The following is a 27,987-nucleotide window of genomic DNA, read 5'->3' as shown; positions in this document are numbered from 1 at the left end:
GCCAGCCAGGCACACCTAGATTTCCATATCTTTTTTTTTTTTTTTTCAACGTTTATTTATTTTTGGGACAGAGAGAGACAGAGCATGAACGGGGGAGGGGCAGAGAGATAGGGAGACACAGAATTGGAAACAGGCTCCAGGCTCTGAGCCATCAGCCCAGAGCCCGACGCGGGGCTCGAACTCACGGACCGCGAGATCGTGACCTGGCTGAAGTCGGACGCCCAACCGACTGCGCCACCCAGGCGCCCCTAGATTTCCATATCTTGATGTGAGGAGAGTTAACCTCACATCGAGGGCATGTAGGATGTGAGTTATTGTTGTGGCTAGTTTTGAAAAATGAGACCTGCAACAAGGTCCATGAAGTAAAACTATTTATTTGTGATGTGTGTTTGCTTTTATAGCTCTTGTGAATAAATACACTTATTTATTGTGAATAAATACACCTCTCTTTTCTCTAACCTAGATTGAAAAAGTGTGACTTACTTGGTATATTTTACCCCTAATGAATAGCTGCTGAAAAAATGAACTAATCCTGGTTTCACCAAGTTTGTGACCTTGGACATGGGGCCTCTCTCTCTCTCTCTCTTTTTTTTAAATTCCAGTATACTTAACATACAGGGTTGCATTAGTTTCAGATGTACAGTACAGTGATTCAACAATTCTGTACATTACTCAGTGCTCACCAAGTTAAGTCTACACTTAATCGCCTTCACCTATTTCACTCATCCCCCCAGCCACCTCCCCTCTGACAAGTGACCTCTCTTGACTTCAGTTTTCTTATCTGTTATAACTGAACCTATTTCATTGGGCAGTTGTAAAGGTTAAGTACATTAATGCCAGTAAAGCATAATTAGTGTGATACCTGGTTTGTAGTGAGTGTTCCATAAACAAACAATAACTGTTACCATTGTCATCATTGTGGACAAGGTATGGGTGGCTTATGTAATTTTTTTCTGCAGCACATACAAGAGGTGTTCTGACCTAGGGCTTTGATTAAAAAAAATCTTGATATCACACTGTTCTAAAATTTCAAACAACCTTAAAGGAAGATGTGGGATAATAAAAATCTGATTTAAAAAGGTAGTAGAACGAATTTAACTGGAACTTGAAGAATAGTGTGTTGAATTGGTGGCCTGAGGTTCTCGGAAAAACCCAAATGGAAAGAAGTCCAGGAAATTTTCAGTTGAGGAAATGGGGTCTTTGAAGATTTTATTTTATTTTATTTTATTTTATTTTATTTTATTTTATTTTATTTTATTATTATTATTTTTTTGAAGAGTTGATTTGTTATTGGAAATCCCCAGTGGTATCACCTGGGACCCCCATTTCTGTTCCTCTACCTCCCACCTCTTGGAGATTCAGGTCACCTTGGCTCAGGCCCATCCAGCAACTTTCCTGTAACTCTCTGGGTCCTTGTTGTTATAAGGCTGGGCTTCCCAGTCTTCACTCATTGTCTTAACAGGGCCATCTGTATTTTACCTTCTACATTCTCTTGGAGACAAACATTGCCTTTTCCAGCTTTTACAAGAAATTAAGTCCCATAGATGACATTTATCATGATTTTTATAGGTCTATTAAAGACTGAGGCTGTGGGGGGATATTTTCACATTGTAGAGCATTTAAAAGCCTGGTCTGTCTTGCCCCCACTTCACCCCTCATTGTTTGTCTCATGTAAGTGTGAACTCCAGATATCAGACCCTCCCAGACTTGATTTGTCCCCTAGGAGGCATAGTCCAGTTGACCAGCTAGAGAGAATAAGTAATGGAAAAAAATTCAAACCAAGAGAGCATTGGAGAGAATCAAAACAACATCTCCACATACATGAAGTTTAATGCTGTTTTTAACCATGCTTTATACATACACATCATCTCATTTCAGCCTGCGACCAGGACTATGAAATGAGTACTATTATTATTACCCCCCCCCCCCCCATTTTACAGATGAAGGGGCTGAGGCACAAAGAAGTAAAGTAGACAAAGTTACCTGAAGCCATGATGTTTAACTGCAGAACCTTCACCTTTCACTATTACTCTGTTCTCTGTTATTGATTACTCTGTATAATCTTTCCTCCTACTGGGCTAAGAATTTTTCAGACGTGAAAATTTTTTTAATGTTTACTTATTTATTTATTTTTGATAAAGATTTATTTATTTTTCAGGGAGAGAGAGGGAGAGAGAGAGCGCAGGGGAGGGGCAGAGAGAGAGGATCCCAAGCAGGTTCCAAGTTGTCAGCGCAGACAGTGGGGCTCGAACTCACAAACCGGGAGATCATGACTTAAGCCAAAGTCAGATGTTCACCTGACTGAGCCACCCAGGCACCCCTAATGTTTATTTATTTTTAAGGAAGAGTGTGAGCGGGGGAGGGGCAGAGAGAGAGGGGAACAGAGGATTCGAAGTCGGCTCCGTGCTAACAGTAGTCAGCCCACTCTGGGGCTCGTACTCATGAACTCACAAACAACAAGATCATGACCTGAGCTGAAGTCAGACGCTCAACTGACTAGCCACTCAGGTGTCCCAGATGTGAATAGTTTTAACAAGGGGTTGCATGTCCTATATGATCTTCAGGACTCTTTTTCACTTTTTAGGGGGAGGTGTGTATGATCCCCTTTGCTGATAAATTGGTGCTTTTCCGATTTTGTCTTTTCAAAGTGCTTTTTCTATACTTACGGAAAACATTTTAATAGAGAAATCACCAATGTGTAAGAGTTATAAATGAATCAATATACCATAAAAGATGTTCATTAGGAAGATAAGACCTCCTTAGTTTTTTGGTAATTATTTTATGATATTTCTGATTAATGATTTCATTTGGCCTATTTCAGTGTTCAGTGGTCTTCATTTGTTAGTGTTGATTATAGGATTCCATGCCTCGTTGGAATCTGACTCTTTTTGACCAACAAATGTGAATTAAAATCAATAGAAATGTCATTAGCATCCCAATATCATGAAAGATAATATAACCATTTCTCATGCATTTAGTTTATTAAAATTTGCTAAAGTGTGAAATATGTAGGACAAGTAATGATGTTTTAATCTTTCACCAAGGTAACAATTGAAAGCTGATTGATTCCATTCAGTAATTATAAAATCAGAATGATGGAAGATTGTAATCAAGTAGGATTCATTCTCCTACTTTGTCACTCCTCCGTGCAAGATAAAATTCTCATTTGCATCATCTCTTTTATCTGAAAAGAAATCAAACTTCTGTTTGGTTCACTAAATCTAAGAGATAGATAATAGGCTTTCCTGGTTCTCGAGGGGATGGTGAGGCAGCCCCTGCCTACTAATAGAGAAGAGGGGACAGTCTTTCCTTAAGACTAGATGGTCTCTGTGGGAAGGGCCAAGTCTGCTGGGATCTACACATTGAAACTATAACATTCCTTCAGCTTTTGCATGACCTATGGAGTGAGGTAGGGGCTTGTCTATTATGGTCTTGCTCTTCCTGGCTTCCTAAAGACATCCTTGGGTGGATGTAGCTGACCAAATATAATAGGCTCTCAGTCAATTCAGTTGGCTTGTAGGGTGCTGGGGGGATCTTTCTTTGTTTTAAAAAATCTGGCAAGAATCCTAATTTCCTTGTTTTTGAAGATATGGGAGAATTGCCATCACCCCATGGGTATACGGTTGTTAGGTTGGGTATAAAGAGTGGGGAAGAGAAGCGCAGAAGGGTCATAAAAAGGGAAGCAATTGAGTCCATGCTGCTAAGCCTAAAACTTAGAAATCCAAACCCTGGAAGAGAAAGTGACAAGAAAAATTGGCAGGTGGCAATTTAATGGCTCATATCCATTATCTCATGGGTTTGGTTGGTGGCTTTGAAGTGGAGGTTGGAGAGTAGGCTGTTCCTAGCTGTCATTGTTACATAAAACAGAACATGCCATCGGCTAACTTGGGAACATTGAATTCTTACTGGGAAAATAGAAATTCCTCAGGGAAGTCTTTCTTCACTGTACATGATTCCTTCTTGCCTTCCATTAGATCAAGGCCACTGATCTATATGCTGTCAAAGAACCCTGTGCTTTTCTTTCAGAGTATTTTTTACATGATCATGTTTGTGGGATTATTTGATCAATACCTGTCTCCCCACCATTAGATTGAAAGCTTTGTGAGGGTAGGGACTGAGTGCATGTGTGCTTTTTCTTCACCATTGTTCTTTGAATGTGGCTGAATCAATATTCCAGGCATCCCTGCCCAAAGTCTCTATTCTCTCTCAAGGATCCCCACCTGCAGAAGAACTCGCATGCCTTGTTACAAAGTGATTTTCCTTGTTGACTCAAAAAGCTGTCTGTCTATCTCTTGGACCTTCTGGTTCCTACTCTACTAGCCATATTTATTAATCATCTATAGGACTTGATTGTATATATTTTAGAAATGACTTTATAACACATCACACAAGTTAATCAGGAAGTATTTCCACTCTCAAAGCCTCCTTTCTGGAGGCTCCAAAGACTCTAATGGAGTCGAGGATGTAGAAACTGTGACTTCCATGGCTCAGGAGAAAACATTTGTTATAAGAATATCTACTTTTATTGTTTTGTTACAGTTACTGACCTTCCAACAGATTTTCTGTGGGCAGTAGAGCATTGTGAAAAGATTGTTATTTTTGGAGCCAGACAGACCTGAATCTGAATCCCAGCTCTAACGGTTACAGCTATGAAGCTTCTCATCTGTAAATTTGGCGAAACAGTGCTTATTGTGCATGGTTGTCCTGTGAATTAGAAATAGTATATTTTAGTGCCTGATATAGTGACTGATCTATTTTAAGGACTGAATATATGGTAGGTTATAGGGGGGATTATTATTGCCAAATTTCAGAAAATGAAAAAAGGCCATAGAAACAAAATAATTCTCTCGAAAAATCCACAACAGGGGTGCCTGCCTGGGTGGCTCAGTCATTTGAGCATCTGACTTTGGCTCAGGTCATGATCTCACGGTTCATGAGTTTGAGCCCCTCGTTGAGCTCTGTGCTGACAGCTCAGAGCCTGGAGTCTGCTTCGGATTCTGTGTCTCCCTCTCTCTGTGTCCCTCCCCTACTCACACTCTGTCTCTCTCTCTCTGAAAAATAAACATTAACAAAAAGCCTTTAAAATAAATAAAAATCCACAACAAACTGTATGATAGTGCTCAGGAGAATATAGCTCTTTTAAACTCGGTAGAGAGACCGACTCTTCAGAATACTGGAGAAAACTTAAGATTCAGGAACATATGGGCATTGACTCTACTTTCTCCACTACCCAAGATATGGTTTTGTTGATGAATATATCACAGAACTACAAGGACTTGGCATTGGAATGCATTCCCTTAGATGGAAGTACTAGACTATTAGTGTGAGTTCTGAAATGGCAACATAAACCCAAGTTTAAAAGCTTGGCAGAAAATTTGGTGGTGTTCTTCCCCTTGGTAGGACCCTTGCTTGCCTGGGGGAATGTCTATACAAGCTGTAAGCTCTAGATGGGAAAGAGAAAAGCTGGACCCAAATACGCAGCATCAATTGCTGTTGTGGGTGGAACTTCTCCTTAAGAATTCTTGGCTAAAAAAACCGGGAATGCAAAGCACGTGTGTCAGAGGTGTTCGTGGCCACTCTGAGCCTTTTGGAAACACCGCAATCCCTCAGCCCAGTGGTTCTCACCTGGCCTCACCTTAGATTGCCTGGGGAGTGGTTAAAAAAAAAAAGAGAGACTTGGATCTCCTCACCAGAACAATTAAATGAAAATTTTTAGGAAAGAGGCCCATACGTTCATATTAAAAAAAAAAAAAAAAAAAAAAAAAAGCTCTCTACATGATTTAATGCCCCAGAGTTGAAGATCACTGCTGGGCCAAACTCCTCAATACTAATTACACTATAACATCTCATATCCTTACATGTAGAGCAGCAACAAATAGAAGGGTGAATACAACATGAAGAGAGTATATATTTGCTTTGGAGGGCATTGATCTGGGAAATAGGTCTTTCATTAATATGACCTGGAAAAGAGACCTCATTGTCTTTTCAACCATTAAAACCCCATAGGAGGGGAGATGATGGGTTCTGGGAATGGCATGTTAAGATGTGTCATTTTAAATGCTGAGTTTTTAGGAAATGCTCTTCTTAGAGCACCTCCCTTGGGCCTGATGGTTTGGCAGCTTTACATCCAGCACTTAGCTGCCCAGCCCCCTGGGATCCTCCCTCTCTGATCTCAGAATGCTGAAGATGGCTATACTGGCAAAGGCAGCATTTACGTCTAGTTCCTACAGTGAGCTGCTTGACTGCCATCCCATACGGGTAAGGACCCTGCCAGGTAGGCACCCATATAGCGTGAGGGTTAACTGAGTGGGTGCCACCCGCAGAGGATCATGACAGTGTGTAGAACCAGAAGGACTCAAGAGATGTGTCGGGTCACTCCTCTCAGTGGGGAGGTTGAGGCCCCGAGAGGTGACAGGTTAGGCAGTGAATTACGGAGCAGCTGGGTGTGAATTACAGAGTGCTGATCCTCATATGGAGGTTAGGGCTTTTCCTCTCTTATATCAGTCTCTCTGTCTTCTCACCATTTTCTTGGCTTTCTCTCTCTATTCTTCCTTTTTTTTTTTTTTTTTTTTTTTTTCCTAGCCCCGCTCTGACTCCATCTGTATTAGGATTTTCCAGGGAACAGAACCTATGGTATATGCATATATATAAAGAAGTTTATTATAAGGTATTCGGTCACATGGTATGGAGGCTGAGAAGACTCATGATCCTGCCATCTGCAAGCCGGAGGCACAGGAGAATTAAGGGTGTAGTTTGAAGCTCTGAGGGCTGGAGATTCCAGTCTGGGTTCAAAGGCCTGAAAAGCAGGAGTGCTAAAGGCAGAGGAGATGATCCACTTCTAGCAGTCAGGCAGAGAGGAGTCAGCCTTTCTCTGCCGTTTGGTTCTACCTATGCCCTCAAAGGATTGGATGAGGCCCACCCACACTGGGGAGGGCAGTCTGCTTTATTCAGTCCACTAATTCACATGCTAATCTCTTTTTGAAACACCCTCACACACAGACCCAGAAATAATGTCTAACCAGATATCTGGACATCCCATGACCCAGTCAAGTTGATACATGAAATTAATCATCACATCATCTTCTCCTGTTTCCCTCATTTTTCTTTTTGATTTTGTTGTCTTAGGTCTTATATCTTTAATTTATTTTATTTTATTTTTATTATTTATGGATTTATTTTGAGAGAGAGAGAGAGAGAACGAGAGAGAGAGAGAGAGAGCATGCGAGTGGGAGAGAGAAAATCCCAAGCAGCCTCTGAACCGGCATGGAGCTCACCGTGGGGCTCAAACTCAGGAACTTGTGAGATCATGACCTGAGCTGAAACCAAGAGTCAGACGCTTACTGGACTGAGCCACCCAGGTACTTATGTCTTTAAGGTTTTCTTTGCCTTGTCCCAGCCACTCACGCTGGAAGACTGTTAATTCTTAGGCTCAAATGTGCAGTTTCTGTGAATAAAGTGACTGTTAAAGTTTTGGACCTGTAGTTCAAAAGTATAAAAAAATTAGTCAAAGATGGAAAAAATTAATAGGGGAACCAATAAAAAGGAAATGTAAAGTTAAATATTTTCTGTTCCTTCCCGGGGGCAGGTGCTGTAAGGTGGATGGGAAATGAGGCTGCTGTTCTCTCCTTCATAGAAGGGAAGAGATGATGTTGGACAACTGGAGTATGGTGTGAAAACTCATTTGGAGAAAGCTTCTGTGGCATCTCAGCAGGAGAACATTTTTATCAACAGGATGGTGATTGCCTGCCTGGTTGGAATTTTTTATTTTCTGAATCATTCTGTTTGAAATCATGGGGATTTGACCACAGGATATTTCCTTCCATTTGTAGGACATTTTGTATAAGGGGTAATACCTTCTTTCCAAACATTTTAGGACATAAAAATGTATTCAAGTGACAAGTATTTTTCCCTTAGACATTACCAAACGAATCTCTATAATATCAGAAAAAGGATAAAGTGTAGATCTAAATGTATTTTCATTCAATTTCTTTTCTGTTTTCCTAACCTTCTTGGAGTGAGTAGATTATCATAAAATTCTGTAAAGGGCCCAAATCTGTTGGGCCTTGGGGGAAAGTGACCTCTCTTAAAGTGCTTATTAACAAGCTATAGTGGACATTAAGTTACTTTTGGTGCTCTGCATCTATTCACCTCATGTTTAATCACCTATTCCCCATGCTCAGATCAGGTAGTTAAATGAAGCTGCCCTATTCCCATCTTCGGTGATGGAACAGAAGACGCAGGTCTAAGCCAATGTGCACACAGCATTCTCCTGCCTGTAATTGTTGGGTTGAGATTGCCATGTGACCCTGTATAGCCAATGAGACTATTAAGAGGGAAACATACACTGTTTTTGCACTGAACCTGAAGCTACACGGGGCTGTAACTGTAGCCAATCATATAGGAAAAGCCCATTTGAATGTAAACTAACCCAAGAGATGAAACCTGATAGGAAACAGAAAATGTTTGAATACACTCAGAGGAGATTTAGAGAACTGGACAGAGTTTGAGATAAATTAGTGAAGATAAATGTTTTAGGTAGAATAATGACCCCCCCCCCAAATATGTTGAAGTCCTAACTTTTGATACCTGAGAATGCGAACTTATTCGGAAATAAGGTCTTTGCAGAGGTAATTAAGATGTAAGTTAAGGTAAGGTCATACAGGAGTAGGGCAGGCCCTTAATTTAAGAAGACTGATGTCCTGATAACAAGAGGAGAAAAGACGCAGACACATACAAAGTAAGAAGAATGCCAGATGGAGACACAGATATACACAGGAAAAAGGACAGGTGACCATCAGAGCAGAGATCTTCCTAGGACCTAGACGGGCAGAGAAGGATCATCCTCCTGTAGACTTCAGAGAGAGCATGGCCTTGCCGACACCTTGATTTCAGACTTCTAGCTTTTAGAACTGTGAAACAATAAATTTCTGTTGTTTAAAGCCACATAGGTTGTGGTACTTTATTATAGCAGCCTGACAAGACTAATACAATGAAGAAAGCGTAGCATATGAAAAAAAGTTAACTTTATTTGTCAACTCCAAGGAAAATTAAAAACTTGTTAATGCGAGAAAGGGTAAATAGGGTGTACCGCATGACTTAGCTGTCAAGACTTTACTACTCATAGGGTTATAAATATTATTAACCTTAACCAAATTATTCTATACTGGGAACTATATATGTGTGGTGGAGTTGTGTGTGTGTGTGTGTGCGTGCGTGTGTGCGTGTGTGTGTGTATGAAATCATCTTCCATAGTGCAAGGTCAGTATAAGGTGCCTAAACTGGAATATTGAGAAGTAGCAACATAAAGAGGTTATTTAGAAATGTGGATGTACATAGCAAGTGATCCAGTTAACAGAGCTAAAAACAGAAGGAGAGCGTGGCTGGGACTGCCTTGTTTTTGGAATGAGACCTGTAGAATTATTTGATTCTACACTATGTGCATGAATAACCTTCATATAAAGAAAAACTACTTTAAAAAGGAAAAGAATTTTTGAACCTCTGAAGGAAATTACTTGTAGAACAAAGGAATGTGTTGCCTTTGGACACAAATAAGAAATAGAATACATTTATTTGGTGCGCTAGTTATCCACAGATCTGTATCTATTTCCTTGGCAGTCAGGGAGGGTCAGAGTTCTTCTATAAAGCCTTCACATGTCCCTTTATCCTGTATTCAAACACTGCTCTTTTTTTGTTTTATTATTATTATTTAAAAAATGTTTTTTAAATATCTATTTTTTAATTCTAATTTTTTAAATGTCTATTTATTTTTGAGAGAGAGAGACAGAGTGCAAGCGAGGAAGGAACAGAGAGAGAGGGAGACACAGAATCCGAAGCAGGCTCCAGGCTTCGAGCTGCCAGCACAGAGCCTGATGCGGGACTCGAACCCACGAACCATGAGATCATGACCTGAGCCGAAGTTGGATGCTTAACCGACTGAGCCACCAGGCACCCCTTAATGTTTATTTTTGAGAGAGAGAGAGAGAGCGAGCAAGCAAGCAGGGGAAGGGCAGAGAGAGAAGGAGACACAGAATCCAGGCAGGCTCCAGGCTCTGAGCTGTCAGCATAGAGCCCTACACGGGGCTTGAACTCATGAACTGCGAGATCATGACCCAAGCCGAAGTTGGATGCTAAACCAACCGAGCCACCCAGGCGTCCCTCAAATCCTGCTCTTATAAAAGAATGAGCACCTCTGTTACCCTAAGTGTGTAATTATACTTTAAAACCACAAAGTTCATTTTAACAGGGGTCTTAAAACTTAAGGAGGTTCTCAAGATGAATGGAATTTTTGTTTCCTTGGGGTGACAGTTACAGGGCATTTTCTTATCCCACTGGAATTCTAAGTCAGATAGATTCATTTCTGGTAAGTAGCTAAGAGCTGAATGTACCTGGCCTTTTGACACTGACGTTAAGGCAGATGATCTCCCAGCCATTCCCTCCAGCCACTCTCAATGCTTCTGCAGCAATTAAGCTTCCAGCCTGCACTGCCGCCTTTCACCATCAGAGGGCAGTGGGGCCGCGAGTGCCTGGGAAGGAGGGGGAAAGATATTTAGCACCTGGGGAGTGGGAGGAAGTGTCTCGCAGGGTGCGCACTTACAGCAAGCATCTCAGGATCTAGATATTGCATTGGTACAAACGGTGCGTTTTCTTCTAAATCTTGTGCCAATCCCAAAAGGCAGGAAGTTCGATCTTAATGGCGTTTGCCATGGCTATCTATTTCACTATGAGCCAGGAATTTATTAGGAAAACAAAGAGAATTGCAGAAATAAGTTTAGATTGACATTTCCCCGTTTTCCTACTTGTGGACTAGATTTGGTCCATGTTCTGGAAGAACATGGTGTCAGCTGGAATGGAGGTCTGCTTTCTTCCCTATTATTCTAAAATAGATGTGCTTCTCACATGCATGGATAGACCGTTTACCCCTGATTTGTATCTCAGGGACAAATCTGGCTTATTAGCGCCGTTATTTGTAAACTGCTAACCTGGCTCCCTGTGCTGTTGTAATGCTATCTTGATGGGTTGCTGTGAAAATGTGAAGATGTCTGTCAGGCAGGAAAAATTATGTAAAAATGATGTGGGTATAGAAAATGGGATCGACAAAATGTAATAAACTCCTCCTGGGCTGAAGAGCAGAGCTGCATATGTAATGAAGTACTTTAGGATTACGTCACCTTTTATATAACATCTGGCAGTGACTTTTATTTCAGAGCTAATTTGAAGAAGCCAGGCGCTTTTCTTTTCCTTTCCCCAAGACTGCCTTTATCTGAAAAGAAGAAAGAAAGAACTGTTACATTTTGCATGCAAAGAAAGCCAGAGTGTCTAGATTACTCCCTTAAGGTAATGGAGAAAAGAAAAAGAAATTGAAAAAGGTCAGGTGAGCACGGCAGAAGGAATGAAGAGGTTTGTGTGATTCTTAGTGAAATTGGACCAGTCTAAGCAACCAGACAGGTAATCTGGGTGGCTCTACCCTTCCCGCTTCTCTTCTCTGCTTCTGTAAGACCTGACCCAAGAATGCTTTAGAAAGAGTTTTTCTTTAAATATTTTGTCTGAAGTGAGAGATTGAGAAAATTGTTGAGATAATTTAGGAAAATCCTAAAATTTCTTCCTCTGGCTTGTGAGAAACAGCTTTCTCTCAAACCAACACCTTTCTCGTTGGTAATATTCAGACTTTCAGATCTATCAAAATAGGTTATTCAGATGGCCAAGTCACCACTCCAGTTTGTCTATATAGACCATGGTGAAGGAAAGGCCTTCAGTCACAATGAAAGGGACTTGACTCCTTGGAAGCCAGGAAGCAGGAGGGGAGAGACCCACCTGGTACCTCCCTTTTGCCCTCACATGGCTTCTCTGCTCATGGGCCCCTTTGCACAACCTGGACTTTGTAAACCATGTTTGCTAGCCTCATTGTCCTCCTTCGCCATGTTACTTCTAAATCTTCCATTTTTGCCTCAACCCTGAAAATGCCCTTTTCTGAATTTCAAGGCCATGTCTACAATTCAGAAGAGGCAATGTGTTACTTTTGTACTTAGTGGGTTCCCCACAATGTGTTTGAAAGTTGGTTGGATGTCTGAAAGTCGAACAATAGATTTGCATGTTGTATGGAAGAATTTGTTCGTGGGGAGCTCAAGCGTATGATGAAATCTGTAATTATGGTTTCTGACGGTGCCACCTCCCTGAGGCCTTGGTAACCCTGTGGGTGGGTGAGAACAGGCACAGGGGCTGGAGTGGGTGGTGACCTGCCAGTCGTTGTGGGCCTGGGAAGTTGATCCAGAAATCTCTCTTTCATAGACTTAGCTTTCCTTCTCTCAGCCCAGCCTGAAAGGGCAAGGGCTGGAGTAAGAGGGTCTGGTTCTCACCCCATATCCAAGAATAAACATATGTGACCCCCATGAGGTGGAATACAGGGGGTTGGTGGACATGGATTTGGTGGAGCACTGGAGTGGTTGGGGGGGCAAAGGACACCCTCCGGGATAGTGGCCCTATATGGACTGGCAAACTCCAAGTTCTGTGGACCGCGATCTCTGGGGTCCTCAGTGGCAGGGGATGGTGCTTCAACTTGGCCATGTGGACTTATCTCTAGCACTGTGGGGAGTAGGTGTTGGGAGTTGGAGATTCTTTTGTTGTTTCAGCTTGGACCTGGCCCCTTTTCCCAGTAGCTATGGCTGCCTGGCCTGAGATCCTTCTGTCATTATTCAGAGGCAAATTAGGAAAGAGAATTCTGAGTATGAAAGGTTTGAAGCTGTCGGTGCTTAATAGTGATGGTGTGGTATATGGGGTATCTATTTCTGCATAACATACGAGCCCCAAACTTAGTGTCTTAAAATAACATTTGTTGTATGTCTTCATTTTGTGGATCAGGAATTTGGGCAGTGCTTGGCTGGGCGATTCTTTTGCTCCATGTGGCACTGACTGGGTCACTTGGTGCTCTTCAGCTGGTGGCTGGTTTGGGCTGAAGGGTCCAAGATGGCTTCACCCACAGCCTGATGTCCTGATAGGAGTGACTTTAGTTAGGTCCCTTTCCATCTCCATGTAGTCCTAGGGCATCTCATGTGCTCAGAGGGCACTCGGACTTTTACATAGTGCCTTGCTTAAGACTGTAAGAAGACAAGGAGGAAGGTGCTGCTTCTCGCAGAGACAGCACTTGGAATTGGCGTGGCGCCAATTCTGCCATACTCCATTGGTCAAAGCAGTCACAGGGCAGCCCAGAATCGAGGAGAATGGAAACAGATCTCATTTTTCCAAGGAGAGGAGTGTCCAAGAATTTGTGGCTGTCTTTGATCCACCCCATGTGCGTTGTATAAAGGTACGCTGTGTAGAGGAGGAGCTGCAGAGAGGATATGAGGCGGAAAGATACTCCCTTGTGTTTGCTTCCCAACTAAGGACCACAGTTTTCCCAAGGGAAGTGGGTTCACCGAGATGACTAAGCTCACCTTTTCTGCTGTCACCTGAGGAAAACATACTTCTGTTAAACCAGGGCAGTATCGAAGATTCTGTCCCCCTTTGTGGTTTTGGTTCAAAATAAAACTCTCGTTAAAGTGCGTAGGAACGATGATGGTAGGTACACCGAGAAAATGTACGTGGATTATGGCTGAAGGGCACTTTACAGATGATATTGGCAACTTTCCAAAGGAAGATTGGGAACATTCCTCATCTTCTCCACTGTGTCACACAGTTGTGCCAATGACTAAACAAGCAATGGGTCATGCAGATTTTTTTTTTTTTTTAATGCAGAACAGAGGAGAGGAAAGGGAGAGAATTGTTTTTCAAGCTCTGATTTAACTATGTATCATTTCCTTTGTCTGCCAGTTCAATACAAGGTCCTAGAAAAAGTAAAAATGATGGCAATAGTATGTTTCTCTTTGTTGTAGATGTGATATAATACTGGTGGTGTCATGGCGTCCCTCTTCAGACACTCATTTATTTTAACTAATTAGTTTTTGAAAACATAGTATGTGCACAGAGTACAAATTTTAAGGGAACAAAGGGCATAGAATGACAATCTCCCCCACATTCCTATCTCTGAGTCTCCCGTGTCCCTTCCTCAGAGGCAGTCACTCTTTTTCTGCAGATGCTTCCAGACAAATTCCATGCATATCCAAATCCCCCAAACGTGTGTAAGTAATTATAGGACATATAATGAAATAACCTGCCCCTCACAAACAGAAGCATGGTGTATACTGTTTTGTACATTGCTTTTTCATGAAACAGTAATTTGGTCTTTTTCTATATTAGTAGATAGAGATTAAGTTCTTTTTTTTCATAAGAGCTACGTAATATTCTGTTCCATGAATGTACTATCATCTTTTTCTTTAAGCCAGTCTCCTGTTGATGGATATTTAGGTTGTTTCCAATCTTTTGCTGTTATAATCAATACAGCAGCGAGTAGGCTTGGGCACCCAGAAGTCCTTGTGCATATGTGAGACTACGTGTAGAAATGGAATTGCGGGGTTGAAGGGTATGAACAGTGCAATTTTGATATCTATTACCAAAAGATCCTCCACAGAATTTCCGTTAGTCTACATTCCTCCACCCAGCTTTCCTTTTGGATTTTGGGGATTGTCAGTGCCATTTGTTTTGAGGAAGTCAAAGGTGAAGAGGTGAAGAAATAAACTGTAAGATTGAACAAGGAAAGATCAACATTTGTGTTTTTTCAAAAAGTTTATTTATTTATTTTGAGAGAGAGAGAGAGAGAGAGAGATATCACGAGTGGAGGAGGGGCAGAGAGAGAAGGAGAGAGAGAATCCCAAGCAGGCTCTGCACTGTCAGCACAGAGCCGGATGTGGGGCTTGAATTCACGAACTGTGACATCATGACCTGAGCTGAAACCAAGAGTCGTTCACTTAACCAATGGAACCATCCAGGCACCCCCCCTCTTTGTGTTTTTTTTTTTTTAATGTTTATTTATTTATTTTGAGAGAGAGAAAACAAGTGGGGGAGGAGCAGAGAGAGACAGAGACAGAGAATATCAAATAGGCTCCACGTTCAGCTTGGAGACCTATGCGGGGCTTGATCTCACGACTGTGAAATCATGACCCGAGCTGAAATCAAGAGTAGGAAGCTTAACAGACTGAGCCACCCAGGTGCCCTGACATTTGTGTTTTTATACCAGCCTCATTTTATGAGAATTCTAAGCAGCTTACCAAATATTTTGGCAAAATAGACTAAGTGTCAGGCAGTCCTCTCTGCTGGGAAGGCTGCCACATGGAGAGATGAGGAGATTGGACACAGAGTGATAAGAATCTGTTTCTAGTCTGACATTGCCAGGACTCACTGGGGGATCTTGAATAAGCCAATTATCCTTTCTTTGACCTTGGTTTTCTTATCTGTCAAATGAATATTTGGAGTAAATGATCTCAGAAGAATCCTTGAATCCAAAATTATTTGATTCTATGAAACTCCCTTCACTTTTTATAATAAAAAATTCTATACAGGAACAGTTAGATAATTTGGAAGACCCCATGCAAAGTGAAAATGTGGAGCTCCTTGTTCAAAAATCATTAAGAATGTCGAGATGGCCACAGTGGGGCATTAAGCCAAGTGTGTGAGCCCTTCTAAGCCTAGGGATCCTGTGCAATTGCATAGGTCATAAGCCCATGAAGCTGGTCCTGCTCCTGTAAAGATTCTTGCCTCCAAATTAATGGTTTATTTATGGGGCACCTGGGTGACTCAGTCAAGTGTTGGACTTCTGCTCTAGTCATTATCTCGTCGTTCACGAGTTCGAGCCCCATGTCGGCTCTGTGTTGACAGCTCAGAGCCTGGAGCCTGCCTCGAATTCTATCTCCCTCTTTCTGCCCCTCCCCCAGTTGCTCTCTGTCTCTCTGTCTCTCTCAAAAATGAATAAACATTAAAAAAACCCTAAATTAATGGTTTATTTCTACTTAAGTATTTGGTGGTAGTTTAACATAGACATGTGCTTGAGACACCATTCTTTTTTTAAGTTTATTTTTATTTACTAAAAAATTTTTTTCAACATTTATTTATTTTTTGAGAGACAGAGAGAGACAGAGCATGAGTAGGGGAGTGGCAGATAGAGAGAGGGAGACACAGAATCGGAAGCAGGCTCCAGGCTCTGAGCTGTCAGCACAGAGCCTGATGCAGGGCTTGAATTCACAAACCAAGAGATCATGACCTGAGCTGAAGTCGGACACTCAACTGACTGAACCACCCAGGGGCCCCTATTTTTATTTATTTTTGAGAGAGAGATTATAGAGCAAGCGGGGTAGGGGCAATGGGAGAGGGAGACAGAATCCCAAGCAGGCTCCATGCTGCCAGCACAGAGCTCAGTGCGGTGCTTGAACTCACAAACCATGAGAACATGACCTGAGCTGAAATCAAGAGTCAGACGCCCAACCAACTGAGCCACCCAGGTGCCCCATTCTGCCATTCTTTTCTAAGGAAAACTACTTTTGTTCACAGCCCTTTGCTAAAGAACCTGCCCTAAGCGGTACCTTGTTGAGTGGGCATCTGATTGGATCAGAAGTAGACACCTTATCCCAAGGGCAGCCAGCTCATAGGCTGGTAGACAGCTAGTAGGAGGGCCTAACAGGAAAAGCTCTGGCCAGTGAGAGCTAGTAATTACATTGGTAAACAGACAATCTCTGGAGAAATATGGAGCTCAGTCAGCTGGATTGGGGCTTAGGAAATGGTGAGTGGGTCTGGACAGGTAGAGAAAGGAGAAGCCACACACATTACCCTGTATAACTGATTATACCTCATTACCTCATGTAGCCTACGTGAAATTATGACTGTCCTTTGCAACCCAAAAAATATAATTAACCCACTGTTATCCTAGAGCATAGCTTCAGCCTATTAATGCTTAAGCCATCTCAGGAATGTGGATTAAGAAAAATTAGAAGCAAGGAAATAAAAAAAAAAAATTAGCTCCCAAACCCTGTTTTCTCCTTCATCGGCCGGCTACTGCATTGGAATCAGCTGGTGAGTAGCCTGTGTCGGCCAGGTGAGGGGTGATCTGAGCTGACTGAATGCTGCCTTCTGCCTTTTTCCTGCTTCATTTATTCGCGTCATAGCCAACTTTCTTACATGTCCCTTAGAGTTTTTTTTTTTTTTTAACTTCTCCTCCATTATTCTTGACATCTTGTTCTACTTCCAGTGGAGTAGCCCTAGGAAAAATGTAGCTTTTCCTTTCTGTTGGCCTATGCTCATAGATCCCTGGAGTCGGCAGCAGGCTGAGGCGGGAGCCGCACTACTTGACCTCTCCAGACCTGTTGTAGTTTAGCCATGCTCAGGAAAGGATTCCAATGTAGTCATTTTCCCACCCCTAATTATAGAATGTCTATATAATCATTTGATGCTTTTCCCTCTCCTTCGCAGCTCAACAGAGGCTGAGTTTGTTGGTCTTCCGATGAATAACCAACTAATTTGGTCAAGAATGTCGTATAACTTCTCACTGACAGTGATTTGCTTTCTAGGAGGCATTAAAATCTGTGGTGTGTGGGAGCATTATTTATAATAACACACAGGACACAGAGTGGCCTATTTATGTGGGGCATGCATACAGCTGCCCTCTGCAAAATGGATCCCGATTCATAGAGCTCGCTCCGTAGCCTGAGCGCGCAGGATGAACATGAGATAGGATGCGGGCAGTGTGCCTTCCTCACAGGTACCTCGTGGAAGGGCACATTTTAGTTATGTTTGTGGGGTAGTCTAGAAAGACAAATCATCCAATTGGCATTAAACATGCAAAGAGGAACATTGCTGTTTGCTTTTATGTGAATGCACTGTGTCCGGTTTCCCACCCTGACAAGGCTCAGGTGCAGGAGGAGGTAACAAAGGTGAAGGGCCTGGAGTTCTACGTTCGTCCTTGCCGGGGCTGCCGGCTGAACTTTGCCGAAACGCAGAGGCCATTTTGATGAGCACCTGAGGGTCAGTTCAGGGACTGGCTTGGGGTTGAGGGCTCTCTGGGGTGCTTACTAGGGGAACATGCTAGCACCACGTGCAGGCATCAGTTTTGTGCATAAGAAAGGAATAAATGAACCTGCTAATGTTTCCAGGTTCAGATTTTGCTGTGAGTTCCAGAATCCTAAGCTTTTCCAGGTCTCAGCCCACTCCTCATAAACAGAGATGTTAATGCTGACCTTCCCCTGAGTGCCGAGACATAATGCCCATATGTGTTATGGTACTACTTCTTGTTTGCGTGAAATATACCTAGCTTTTGAAAATAATAAAGATTTAAATCAGATTTTCTTAGTAGAAGAAAAGAATATTTGGGAAAATCTGTCCGACTGAAAAGTAGCTTAGGAACACTTATCTGCATATATTTAAATTTATTAAGAGACCACAGTTTTAACAGAATAGTGGGTGGGGTGGACCGGTTGGGGGAGGGGGTGTAGGTAAAATGTTCCTCAAGAGTCACGAACTCAATCTGGTAATTGGAGGTGAGAGGGAAAGAACTCTTATGGATTAGAACATGATTATCCTGAGGAAATCCAGAGGGGAAATGAATACTTAATTCCTGGGATGAAGAGGGATTAACAGCAGATTACCACAGTGATCTCTACTAGAAGCAATTTGGCCTACTTTATCTTCTCTATTTCCCACTTGGTTACATTTTCATAAACTTACATATTTCACAACCTACATGCTAAATTCTGAAAGCAATGTCATTTAACTTACAACCAAATATAGACCTATCATTGACCACTACCCATTTATACAGACACATGGTTTCCTCTGCAAATTTCTCAAAGAGGACAGAATAGATGGCCTAAATAGAACACAGGGTCAACATCTCCAGCTACTCTATGATGTTGTCTTGACTTTGTAGTTGGTGAGTGATGTGACTTCCCACCCCAACGATGAAAGGCTGGTGACAGCCACCCACAGGAACAAGGTTCTGGTGTGCACTAGGAGGGAGCATACAATTTGTGGATCAAATGAAATGTCAGTGAACAGTCGACATTAGACAAAATTGTGATACATTCCAGAGGCCAGAAAGAATGAAGGACTTGGGCAATTGGATGGAATGTTTCCCTAAAAATTCGCCCCATTCCCATTTGTCCTGGTTGCAAATTGGTCAAATAATCTGAGAATATAGAATAAAAAGTAAGTATACATTGTATACATTACATTGTATACATCCACATTTTCTTGTCATTTACCAATATGTCTTGGAGACTGTAAACAGATCAACTGCCTTCTTCAAAAATTTCTTTAATTATTATTATTATTTTTTGAGAGACAGAGAGACAGAATGTGAGTGGGGAGAGGCAGAGAGAGAGGGAGACACAGAATCTGAAGCTGGCTCCGTGTGCTGTCAGCACAGAGCCGGATGTTGGGCTGGGACCCATGAATGGTGAGATCATGACCTGAGATCAGACACTTAAATGACTGAGCCACCCAGGTGCCTCCATTGTCTTCTTTTAAACTGTAGTATGGGTCTCCTTTAGGTGGACATTTAGCTTTCTCTACTATAAATAATACTTCAGTGAATATCCTTATTTATGCTTCTTTGTGCACAGGTGCGAACGGTTCTCTAGGCTAGAGGCTTGTGACTAGAATTTCTGGGCAGAACTGTATGGGTATTCACAATATTGACAGATATTGCCAAATTGTCTTTCTAAAAGGATACTGATTTTCATACCCACCATCAGTGTACGTGATAGTACCCATTTTTTTTCTGTATCCCCAACAACTTTGGATATCATCAGTCTTGTTAATTTTTGCCAATATGGTGGATAAAGAAGAATGACTTAGTTATTGTAATTTGTTTTTCCTTGATTGGTAAAAGTTGAGCATTTTTTCTTGTACTAATTGATGATTTGCATTTGTTCTGTGAAGTGTCTATTTTTGTCCATTGTCCATTTTTTTCTATTGTGGCGTTTGTTATTTTGTTGCCTTCGGGTCACTCCTTACATATTTTCTGGATATACTTACATATACTTATTTTATTTATTTATTTTTTTAAATATGAAATTTATTGTCAAATTGGTTTCCATATAACACCCAGTGCTCATCACAACAGGTGCCCTCCTCAATACCCATCACCCGCCCTCCCCACCCTCCCACCCCTCAGATACCCTCATGGTATCTGAGTGTGGTTTTGATTTGTATTTCCCTGATGAGGAGTGACTTGGAGCATCTTTTCATGTGCCTGTTGGCCATTTGGATGTCTTCTTTAGAGAAGTGTCTATTCATGTTTTCTGCCCATTTCTTCACTGGATTATTTGTTTTTCGGGTGTAGAGTTTGGTGAGCTCTTTATAGATTTTGGATACTAGCCCTTTGTCTGATAGGTCATTTGCAAATATCTTTTCCCATTCCATTGGTTGCCTTTTAGTTTTGTTGATTGTTTCCTTTGCAGTGCAGAAGCTTTTTATTTTCATGAGGTCCCAATAGTTCATTTTTGCTTTTAATTCCCTTGCCTTTGGGGATGTGTCAAGTAAGAAATGGCTGTGGCTGAGGTCAGAGAGGTTTTTTCCTGCTTTCTCCTCTAGGGTTTTGATGGTTTCCTGTCTCACATTCAGGTCCTTTATCCATTTTGAGTTTGTTTTTGTGAATGGCGTAAGAAAGTGGTCTAGTTTCATCCTTCTGCATGTTGCTGTCCAGTTCTCCCAGCACCATTTGTTAAAGAGACTGTCTTTTTTCCATTGGATATTCTTTCCTGCTTTGTCAAAGATTAGTTGGCTCTACTTTTGTGGGTCTAATTCTGGGGTTTCTATTCCATTCCATTGGCCTATGTGTTTGTTTTTGTGCCAATACTATGCTGTCTTGATTACAGCTTTGTAGTAGAGGCTAAAGTCTGGGATTGTGATGCCTCCAGCTTTGGTCTTCTTCAAAATTACTTTGGCTCTTCAGGGTCTTTATACTCATTTTATATATTTTATATATTTTGACATTTGTCTTTTTTCTTTACCCATGGTGCCTTATTTTGTTCAAAGTTTATGTAGTAAAATCTGTCACTCCTTTCCTTTATGGCTTAATAATTTTGTACCTGTTTCAGGATTATAAAAATATTTTCCCTAATACCTTGTAGTTAAAAACATAATTTGGGCCTTTAATGAATCTGATATATAGTTTTTTGGTAATATGTGAGGTAGGCAAAGTTTTCTTTCTTCCTGGAACAAATTCTCATTCTCATTACACCAACCTGAACTATTCCATATGTTTTCCCATGACACTTTGGATTTATGGATCTTTAGGAAGTCTGTAGAGAGAATCCCTGAAATTATATGTGGAATTTTGTGTGATGTGTTTAGGGATATTTTTTTCCTGTAGAGAGAGCCCTTCATTTTCATCAGATGCTCAAAAGGATGCATAGTCCAGCAAAGGTTAAGAAGCCCTGTGTTAGTTACATTCTTTTTTCTTCCATCGGGAAGTTTCAGAGAGGTAGCCTTGTTTCCCTATCCCTTTCAAACTCTCACTTTCATTTCTTAAATTCTTCTCATGTAGTATCAGGAGGGTTTTCCAGTTCATTCATTCAACAACTATTAAGTGAGAACCTACTATATTAGGCATCATATCAGCTGCCCTCAGCTGGCTGATAGTCTAGCTGGGGAGGCAAATAACTCTCAACCCATTAGAGTATAGTATGATAGTGTTAGCATAGTGCTATGCACAGAAAGCTACAAAAGTTTATAAATGAAAGCAAGTCCTAGACTGTGTGTGTGTGTGCGTGCATGCGTGTGGTTAGTCATTTCAGAAAGATGATTCTGGCATCATTTTGGAGAATAAAGAGAAAACAAAGAGACCAGTTAGAGAGCCAAACTCTGGTTCCATGGTGGGAGAAATGGAAGAAGTGTGAGGGGTTGAGCTGGAGTTGTATTAGTAGAGAGAGAATGAGTGTCAAAAATTCAGGATGTACTAAGAAGGGAAAATAGACTGGAATTATTGGTTGAGCTATTGAATATGAGGGTCAGTAGGAAATTAGAAGGCAGGAATAATGGCACGGTTTTTGGTTTGGGTGACTGGTTGGTTCAGGGAGTCGTTGCTGAACTAGGAGATTTAGGCTCAGTACCAGATTTAAAGAAGCTGAGTTCAATTTTGTACATTTACAATAATGCACATTGATAAAGAGGCAGAAAGGAATGTGATCACCCTAAGTGAGGGTATAGATGGAGTGAAGATCTGGGGAATGTCAGTGCTTTATGGATTTGTGGAGAAAGGGGAAGGTTAGAAGGTCGAGAAATAGATACGAGAAAAATCAAGAGAAAATACCGTAGCAGACATGGGAGGAGAGAGTTTCAGAAAGGAGGAAATGGTCAACAGGGGAAATACTGCAGGGAAATCAACTGAGATAAAAACAGAAAAGGCCCACTGAGTAAACAATTGGGAGATCATTGGTGGCCTCCCTGAGAGCCGTTTGAAGGCTGTGGTGGGAGGAGATGCTAGTGGGAGAGAAAATGCTGTGGTGAGGGAAGGGGTTGGAAGACTGAATGCAGGGTGAGGAAGGTAGTATGTAGGCAAGTCTTGCCGAAAGCTTTGCTGTGAGGGTTTGGTGGTAGCTGGAGAGGTATGTGGGAAAACCGCTCTTCACTTCTTATGTAGTGGAATTACGGGGTAAGGCCATTAATGAAGCTCCACTGAAGTTAACCCCCGAGCTAACGAATTGAGTTATATGGTAGGTATGTTTTATTCTTGAAGGATTTCAAAGCTGAACTTGATAAAGGCTTTCTTTGACTCATATTCGGGGTGTTAATATTGAACAGCTGAGATAGCTTGGTCACTGACTAATCAGGATAGAAGATACAACCTCTCAGAACAGATGCTGGCTGTGAGCAACGGGTAGGGCCCAGCTAATGAATAATAGTCCTGTTTCCTATTGCCAAGGACTATCTGGCTAGATGTGTGGATGTCTTTCTCAGAAATACCTTGATCAAAGGGACTGGTTTTCTAGATTGAATTAGTGGAACTTGCAGGGCCCTAAAAGGACCAGATCATAGAAGTTATAACTAGTATTGAAAATATATGCAAACTCTTCTGCTAAATTTGATTGAAGGCCACATTTAAAAATATTTATTTATTTTTGAGAGAGAGAGAGACAGAGACAGAATCTGAAGCAGCCTCCAGGCTCCGAGCTGTCAGCACAGAGCCTGATGAGGGCCTTGAACTCACGAGCAGCAGGATCATGACCTGAGCTGAAGTCAGATGCTTAACTGACTAAGCCACCCAGGCTGAAGGCCACATTTGTAATAAGGAGCCTTAGGCAAGGGGGGAAGGTGGGGGCAAAAAGGACAGAAAGCAAACAGAAACACCGAAAAGTTTTGTCTTTCTTCCCCTAAAAACCAAGATAAACGGTACGTGGCCAGTTGGGGAGGAAGAACAAAATGAAGGTAACACATTCCAAGTAAGAATTATAAGGGGAAGCAGACTTTAATTTCAAGTGGTATTTCATTTTGAGCTATAAGGTTAGGAAAAGAATATATTTTTCTGTAGCAGAGCATGCATGATAGGGAAATTTTCTGGGTCCACTGATGTTTCCTAGGGAATTAAGGCGATACGAATTAGCACCCCTTTACATGTGCTCTGTGTTTTTATGACAGGATGGGGGTGCAGGAACAGAGGCCTACAGCTAAAAGTAGATGCACTTTATCATTCTAGCTCAAGACTCCTCCTCATTTTTTCCTTTGGTAAGTGTACAATCTTGCATTATGCCAGGAAATAATTTTTTTCAAATAGGAACTGCAGCATATTTTTTTTCTTTTGACAAATGTCATACAGATAAACGTCTCAGCATAATTGGCCCTCTTTCACAGATTTTCATGTGGAATATTTATAGTGAAATGTAAGTCTGTCTGATATATAAACAAAGTTAATTGCAGCTATTATACTCTCCTTTACACTTCTCAGTGATTGCTTAGAATGTCATGTCTCGATACACTTTGAGGAAAATTGTAATTTAAAAGTTAGTTTTGAAAAGAAAGCAGAAAAAAATGAGAGTTTTGTGGGATGGATAAAGTGCTTAATGTTCTTTTGGTGGGTAGAATCAATAATGTTACCTTTCTTGAGTTAAAAGAAAGAAAGATTATGTTTGTTTACTTGAATTCTTGTCTGTTGTCATTTTTTTCTTTTTCTTTTTCTTTTGGTTGAATTCTTCTCTTTTAGTTGTATGCTGGAGTTGACTGGAGAAAATACAAGCATACCTCAGAGATACTGTGGGTTGTGTTCCAGACCACCCCAATAAAGTAAATATCGCAAAAACCCGAGTCACATGAATTTTTTGGTTTCCTAGTACATATAAAAGTTATGTTTACATTGTACTGTAGTCTATTAAGTGTGCAATAGCGTTAGGTTTAAAAAAACAACAAACATTATTTAATTAAAGAATCTTCTTCTGAGGGGTGCCTGGGTGGCTAAGTTGGTTAAGCATTTACCTTTGGTTCAGGTCACAATCTCATTGTGACATTGGGCTCTGCATGCTGACGACACAGGGCCCGCTTGGAATTCTGTCTCCCTCTCTCTCTGCCCCTCCCACCCCCCCCCCCCCCGCACCCCCATACTCTCTCTCTCTCAAAATAAATAAACTTAAAACAATCCTCCCCCCCGCATCTTCTGTAGCTTCTTCTCCTCTCTCAGCCTTTATATAATTGAAGAGAGTTAGGGCCTTCCTCTGGATTGAACTTTGGCTAAAGAGACTGTTGTGGTTTGATCTTCTATCCAGACCACCAAAACTTTCTCCATATCAGCAATAAGGATGTTTTGCTGTCTTTTTAAAATTTAATTTAATTTTTTATTTAAATTTTAGCTGACATGCTGTACATTATTGATTTCAGGAGTAGAATTCAGTGATTCATCTCTTACATACAACACTCAGGACTCATCACAACAAATGCCCTTTTTTTTTTTTTTTTTTTAAAATTTTTTTTTTTTCAACGTTTATTTTTTTGGGACAGAGAGAGACACAGCATGAACGGGGGAGGGGCAGAGAGAGAGGGAGACACAGAATCGGAAACAGGCTCCAGGCTCTGAGCCATCAGCCCAGAGCCCGACGCGGGGCTCGAACTCACGGACCGCGAGATCGTGACCTGGCTGAAGTCGGACGCTTAACCGACTGCGCCACCCAGGCGCCCCACAAGTGCCCTTTTTTTAAAAAAAAAACTTAAAAAATGTTTATTTGTTTTTGAGAGAGAGAGAGAGAGAGAGAGAGAGAGACAGAGAGCACAAGCAAGGTAGGGACACAGAGAGAGACACAAAACCTGAAGCAGGCTCCAGGCTCTGAGCTGTCAGTGCAGAGCCCAACGCAGAGCTCTAACCCACAAGCTGTAAGATCATGACTTGAGCAGAAATGGGATGCTTACCTGACTGAGCCACCCAGGCGTGCCAACAGGTGCCCTTCTTAATACCCATCAGGCCCAACTCCTACCCACTTCCCTCTGTTAACTCAGTTTGTTCTCTATCATTAAGAGTCTCTTGTGGTTTGTTTCCCTCTGTTCTCTTCCCCTGCCCCTTCACATATGTTCATCTGTTTTGTTTCTTAAATTCCACATATGAGTGAAATCCTATGGTATTTGTCATTCTTTGATTGGCTTATTTCGCTTAGCATAATACATTTTAGCTCTACCCATGTCATTGCAAATGGCAGGATTTCATTCTTTTGGATGGCTGAGTAATGTTTCATGGCATATATATACTACATCTTTATCCATTCATCAGTCAATGGACATTTGGACTCTCTCCATCATTTGGCTATTGTTGATAATGCTGCTATAAACATTGGGGTGCATGTACCCCTTTGAACTCGTATTTTTGTATCATTTGGGTAAATACCTAAAAATGCAATTTCTGGATTGTAGGATAGTTCTATTTTTAGTATCTTTATGTTTATTATAGAGGGAGAGAGAGATAAAAAGGGTGTGGGGAGAGGGGCAGAGAGAAAGGGAGAGACAGAATCTCAAGCAGGCTCCCTGTTGTCAGCACAGAGCTCTATGTGGGGCTTGAACTCACAAATCATGAGATCATGACACGAGCTGAAATCAAGAGTCAGATGCTTAACTGACTGAGCCACCCAGGTGCCCCTCTATTTTTAGTTTCTTGAGGAACCTCCATACTGTTCTCCAGAGTGGCATTCTCACCTTTTTTCTCCACATCCTCACCAACACCTGTTGCTTTTTATGTTGTTAATTTTAGCCACTCTGACAGGTGTGAGGTGGTATCTCATTTTTTTTTTTAACATTTATTTATTTTTGAGAGACAGAGACAGAGCATGAGCAGGGAAGGGGCAGAGAGAGAGGGAGACACAGAATCTGAAGCAGGCTTCAGACTCCAAGCTATCAGCACAGAGCCTGATGCGGGGCTCAAACTCACAAACCATGAGATCATGACTTGAGCTGAAGTTGGCCATTTAACCGACTGAGCCACCCAGGTGCCCCATCTCATTGTGGTTTTGATTCACCCTGGTGATGAGTGATGTTGAACATCTTTTCATGTGTCTGTTAACCATCTGGATGTCTTTTGTGGAAAGTGTCTCTTCATGTTTTCTGCCCATTTCTCCACTGGGTTGTTTGCTTTTTGGGTGTTGAGTTTGATAAGTTCCTTACAGATTTTGAATACTAACCCTTTATCAGATATGTTGTTTGCAAATACCTTCTCCCATTCTATAGGCTGCCTTTTAGTTTTGTTGTTTCCTTTGCTGTGAAGCTTTTTATCTTGATGAAGTCCCAATAATTCATGTTTGCTTTTGTTTCCTTTGCCTTCAGTGACATGTCTCATAAGAAGTTACTCTGGCTGAGGTCGAAGAGGTTGCTGTCTCTTTCCTTCTCTAGGATTTTGATGGTTTCCTGTCTCACATTTAGGTCTTTCATCTATTTTGAGTTTATTTTTGTGTATGGTGTAAGAAAGTGGTCCAGTTTCATTCTTCTGCATGTCGCTGTCCAGTTTTCCCAGTACCATTTGTTGAATTTCCATTGGAAATTCTTTCCTGCTTTGTTGCAGATGAGTTGATCATACAGTTGTGGGTCCATTTCTGGGTTTTCTGTTGTGTTCCATTCACCTAAATGTCTGTTTTTGTATCAGTACCATACTGTCTTGATGACCACGGCTTTGTAATATAGCTTGAAACCTGGAATCATGATGCCTTCAGTTTTGTTTTTCTTCTCCAGGTTTGCTTTGGCTATGCAGAGTCTTTTGTGGTTCCATACAAATTTTAGGACTGTTTGTTCTAGGAGCTCCTGGGAGGCTCAGTTAGTTGTGTGTCTGACATCGGCTTGGGTCATGATCTCGCAGTTTGAGAGTTGGAGCCTTGCATTGGGCTTCTGCTGTCAGCACAGAGCCTACTTTGGATCCTCTGTCCTCCCCACCCTCTCTGTACCTCTCTCGCTCATGCTCTCTCTCTCAAGAATAAATAAAACATTAAAAAAAGGGATTGTTTGTTCTAGCACTGCAAAAAATACTGGTGGTATTTTGACAGGAATTGCATTTAATGTGTAGATTGCTTTGGGTAGTATAGACATTTTAACAATGTTTGTTTTTCCAATCCATGAGCACAGAATGCTTTTCCATTTCTTTATGTCCTCTCCAATTTCTTTCATAAGTGTTCTATAGTTTTCAGAGTACAGATCTTTTACCTCTTTAGTTAGGTTTATCCCTAGGTATCTTAAGGTTTTTGATGCATGCTTTGCTTTCTTACCATTTGTGTGTTCATTGCAGCAGCACTTAATTTCAAGAACTTTTCCTTTGCATTCACAGCCTGCCTAACTATTTCATGCAAGGGGCCTAGCTTTCAATCTATCATATCTATGATATGCCTTCTTCACTAAACTTGATCATTCCTATCTTTTGATTTAAAGTGAGCGACGTGAGACTCTTCCTTTCACTTGAACACTTAGAGGCCATTGTAGGGTTATTCATTAGGACTAATTTCAATATTGTTGTGTCTCAGGGAACAGGGGGGCCTGAGGAGAAAGACAGAGATGGGGGATTGGCTAGTGGGTGGAGCAGTCAGAACACACACATTTATTGATTAAGTTTGCTGTCTTATATGGGCACCCCAAAACAATTACATGGGCACCCTAAAACAATTACAATAGTATATCAAAGAT

At 41.4% G+C, this 27,987-nt stretch overlaps 1 long non-coding RNA gene across 1 annotated transcript in view; it reads left to right on the top strand.

Annotated features, from left to right (window-relative positions):
- The first annotated feature begins 11,155 nt into the window (after nt 1-11,155).
- The window catches only part of LOC123606622, a 438,079-nt gene continuing 421,247 nt past the window's right edge, over nt 11,156-27,987 (top strand). The window contains exon 1 of the long non-coding RNA XR_006716397.1: nt 11,156-11,445. This is a non-coding gene — a long non-coding RNA (uncharacterized LOC123606622). The remainder of the gene's footprint in view (nt 11,446-27,987) is intronic.

This window comes from Leopardus geoffroyi, chromosome A1, assembly GCF_018350155.1.
Source record: "Leopardus geoffroyi isolate Oge1 chromosome A1, O.geoffroyi_Oge1_pat1.0, whole genome shotgun sequence".
Taxonomy (NCBI): Eukaryota; Metazoa; Chordata; class Mammalia; order Carnivora; family Felidae; genus Leopardus; species Leopardus geoffroyi.
The sequence above is the reverse complement of the archived record's forward strand: the minus strand, read 5'-3'. Positions and strand labels throughout refer to the sequence as shown.